The sequence below is a fragment of the Cynocephalus volans genome, chromosome 2 (assembly GCF_027409185.1).
Source record: "Cynocephalus volans isolate mCynVol1 chromosome 2, mCynVol1.pri, whole genome shotgun sequence".
Lineage (NCBI taxonomy): Eukaryota > Metazoa > Chordata > Mammalia > Dermoptera > Cynocephalidae > Cynocephalus > Cynocephalus volans.
Window position 1 is genome coordinate 97,282,869 of NC_084461.1, and position 4,589 is coordinate 97,287,457.

Genomic DNA, 4,589 nt, shown 5'->3' on the forward strand with positions numbered 1-4,589 from the left:
CTCCCCAGTCCACATCTCAGTTCTTTTTTTTTTTTTTTTTTTGCCTAAATATTGCTGTGTCTTGAGAATTTCCTGAAAAATTGGTTTTTATTCTTAACTATCTGTGAAACTCCATTGGCTTCCCAGTTATTTCTAATATTTATTCTTTATTATCTACAGACATTTGGAAAGGGTTTTTGAAAGTAGAAATAGGCTCCCAGAAATTTCTTTCCATCCTGTTAAATACTTTGTTAAGTTTATCTAGTAAATCTGCAGGCAAAATCAGAGCATAGACTCTAAAATTTATCAACATAATAAAAAATCCTATAATAATGTGAACTTCCTTAAAGATCCATATACAAGTGGATAACCTAAGGAAATAAATTGATGCCAGCAGGGACTTGAAGGCTTCTTCCCACCTCAGTGCCAGAATCTTGAGATAAGATCATCTTCTTTTTGTTCTTGAGTGGGTCATTGCTGAAGACATTCAAGAGTCATAATAATTCAGTGTTGTTGAAACACCATGCAGTATAATTTTTTTCCAAAAAGAAGAGAAAGAGAATTATAAGGAAGGAAAGGTGAAGAAAAGTGGGAGAGGTTGAGAATAGAAAAGGTGCAGAGAAGGGAAGCAGAAGTAGGAGAAAAGAAGAAGAGGGAAGAGAAGAAACAGGAGCAGAAGAAAGGAGACAGAGCAGAGAAGGACAGGAAAATGTCAGAAAGACGAGGACTGTATTCTTATACAGTTCCAGATGCAGATTTATCTTCTCACTAGCCTCGGCTGCCTTGCATAATCGCCAGAACTGAAAGAATTGGCCTCTTTTATGGTATAACTCCCAAGCCTGTCCTCAGTCTGCCTTTTTAGAGAAAATTGGCACAATATATTGCGGTCTTTATCATTACTCATAGGAGAATCTGTCTGGAGACTTGCAGGATTCAAATAGTTATTCCAAATCGAAGTGATTTTATTTCTGAACTTTTGGATATATATTGTGACAAAACAAAGTTGGGTAATGTATCTGAATATGGCTCATTCAGACAAGAAATCTTGTGTCTCCCACACATTAGACTGTTGTTGTAAGTGTAGCATTTTTGAAATATGTTGAATTGACAAGGAGGCAGGTAATAGGACTTTTACTCTCAGCTTCAGGCTTAGTAGCTGCATAGGTTTGGGAAATTCACCTAACATCCCTGGTTCCACTGAGCATTTATAACATGATCAGGTTAAAACAGTTGAATGATTTAGGACATTTCTTGAGATTCCTTACATGTCTGATTTAAGGAGACAAAGGCCATTTGGAGATAAAACCAGTAACCATACAGTGTCCTAGAAAACGTGGTTGTTAAGAGCACAGACTCTAGAAGGCCTGATTTAAATCCCAGCATTATCGTGTAACTATAGGCAAGTTATTCATCCTATTTCAACCTTAATCCTTGAGTATAAAAAGAAGAAGTAATTAAATATAACTAATCCTGGATCAAAATCAATTGTCCAAAGGGTCAGAATAACCACTCTCCCCTGACCTGTGTATAGTCAAATAAAGATTGCCCTTACTCTCTACTTCCTCCTTCCAATTCACTGTAACAGGGGAATTCCACCACAACTGACCACTCCACCTTGGCTATTTCTCCAGGCTTGGCTTGCATGTAAAGCAAGTGACCTTGAGGGATGAGGTAGTGTCTACCTGTGAGACAGAAAGAGGCTTTATTACTACTTGCTATAAAAGTGGTGGAATCCCCAGGTCAGTGGCCCCTCGGTTGTAACACAATCTCACCGTGTGTGTAGAATCCACCTGGATCCCTCTGAGTTGCAACTGTGGGAAGTAGGGAAAGTGGAAATAATGCAAATATGCTAATTCTCAAGCTTCTTGTTGTGCTGTTAAGTAGTAAAGTTCCTTCTGACACACAAATCTCATGTCTTCTATGAACATCCATGAAAGTTAGTTTATAAGTATGCCTAAACCAAATCCCAGACTCATCTATTTTCTTTAGGGGGAAGTTTTTAACTGCAAACTCAACTTCTTTACTATCTATATGACTATTCATGCTATCTATTTTCTCTTGAGTGAGCATTGGCAGTCTCTGCCTTTCAGGGAATTTATCCATTTTATCTAAGATGTTGAATTTATTGGCATAAAATTCTTCATAATATTTCCTCACTATTCTTTCATTGCTGTAGAAACTGTAATGACACTATCTGTCTCTACTGAAATTGGTTATCTGTTCATTCTTTTTTCCTGATTACTCAGACTAAACATTTACCAATTTTTAAAATTTTCTCAAAATTCCAACTTTTGGAAAAAAGGGTGGCTGTCCCAGACTGGGACTTTGTTGCTTATAGGACCTTATTTTGAGACAAAATGGAATGAGCAGTCAGTGAGCCAATGAGAGACCAGGTTGCATGGCCATATTTGACGGAGGACATTCCCAGAGCAAAGAAATGCACAGTGATGGGAGGCTCTGGATTCCTGGGGCAGTGCATGGTGGTGCTGTTGCTGGCAAGAGGCTACACTGTCAATGTGTTCAATATCCAGCAAGGGTTTGACGCTCCCCGGATGCACGTCTTTCTGTGCGACTTCTGTAGCCAGCTGGATCTGTACCCAGCTCTGAAAAGTGTAAACACAATTTTCCACTGTGCGTTGCCCCCACAACAACAAGGGGCTCTTTTATAGAGTGAATCACATTGGCACCAAGAATGTCACTGAAACTTGCGAAGAGGCTGGGGTTCGGAAACTCATTTTAACCAGCAGTGCCAGTGTCATCTTTGAGGGCGCCGACATCAAGAATGGAACTGAAGATCTCGCTTATGCTGTGAAACCTATTGACTACTACACAGAGACTAGGATTGTGCAAGAGAGAGCAGTCCTGGGCACCAATGATCCTGGGAGGAATTTCTTAACCACAGCCATCTGCCCTCGTGGTATTTTTGGTCCACGGAATCCCCAGTTGGTCCCCATCCTCATCAAGGCAGCCAGGAAAGGCAAGATGAAGTCTGTGATTGGAAACGGAAAGAACTTGGTGGACTTCACCTTCGTAGAGAATGGTGGTGCTCCTACACATCCTGGCTGCAGAGCACCTCTCCTGAAACGCAGCCCTGGGTGGGAAGGCATTTCACATCGCCACTGACGATCCCATCCTTTTCTGGATGTTCCTGTTCCACATCCTGACAGGCCTCAATTACGAAGCCCCCAAGTACCACATCCTCTACTTGGTGGCCTACTACCTGGCCCTCCTGCTATCTCTTCTGGTGATGGTGGTCAGTCCTGTCATCCAGCTCCAGCCCACTTTCACTCCGATGCAGGCGGCACTGGCTGTCACCTTTCACTACTACAGCTGTGAGAGATCCAAAAAGGTCACAGGCTACTAGCCACTAATCACCTTCGATGACGCTGTGGAGAGGACTGTGCAGAGCTTTTGGCACCTGCAGAAGGTTGAGTGAGGCACCTGGAGACTGAGCTCTCTCCACGCATTCCCCGGCCAATAACTCTCTCCCCTGTGGACCAAAGGACTAACATCCTTCAAAGGAGTTTCTTCTGAGCTATGAGTCCTCCTGCTAGTTAGATTAGAGCACAGACTGCCTCTTCCATGACTATGAGGATGTTAAAACAGCAGATACTTCTTCCTTCATAGGACTGGATTTGGATTTCTTAAAGCAGGCAGCTTCATGTTCTACTATTTCTTTCTCTTGTCTCTGTATCTACCTCCTGTCTCTCTCTCTCTCTCTTCTGGGTTCCTTAGTACAAAGACTACCTGTAAAGTCAACCATTTCATTCTAGTGTCCTTGTACATAGTCAAGGACACTGTAGGGAAAAGGCAATCCATTTCCTAATTGAAGTGGGGGACCATTTCCATGCAATTAGAAGCCACTAGACTCTGTTCAAGGAACTATATCTTAAAAATGTCCTAGAAAAAAATCAGAAGTTGTAAACACATGGGTGAGACTTCAGATGTACATTTCATATCTACACAGTTTGGAGCAAAAACTTACAAAAGCTTAAAACAACTGTAATCCACCCCCAGTCCCTGGGGGGACAACAGCTGGTCAGTCAACTCCTTACATGCTTCCATGTTCACTTTCAGGTATGTCAGCATGACTGCCTGTGTTGTTTTTTCATAAAACATTTCTTTTTATCAAAAAAAAAAATCCAACTTTTGTGCTTATGAATTTTCTCTATTTTTTGTTTTCTTTTTCATTGATTTCTACCCTGATCTATGTTAATGTAGGTTAAAGTACTTGGAAGGCATTGGGTTCTTTTGAGTCTTGCTTTAAGTTTTGCTAGACTGCAACCAGAGCAGGATTAGTCTAGGGCTGATTAGCCTCAGTGCTAAAGCAATAACTTTCTGATGATGCTACCCAATGACCCATGTATTAGGAACTCTTTCCATTCTGGCTGATGGGAACAATCAGTAATTTCAGCCCTTTTTTAGCTGTAGATATTGTTTCACTTACTCTTTACCAATGGTTCTTTATCCAGACTTGGGTAGTTTCCTCATGTGTCTGTATAGATCAATACTCAGCCAAAGATTCAAGAAGACCGCTTGTAGATCTTAGAGATCTCTCTCTGTGAAGCTTTTTTCTTTCTGTTCCCCCTACGCTCCTCAACCCCCCCAAC

At 41.3% G+C, this 4,589-nt stretch overlaps 1 pseudogene; it reads left to right on the forward strand.

The window, feature by feature from the left end:
• Positions 1-2,336: 2,336 nt before the first annotated feature.
• LOC134366669 (sterol-4-alpha-carboxylate 3-dehydrogenase, decarboxylating-like) lies at positions 2,337-3,415 on the forward strand (annotated as a pseudogene).
• The last annotated feature ends 1,174 nt before the right edge of the window (positions 3,416-4,589 follow it).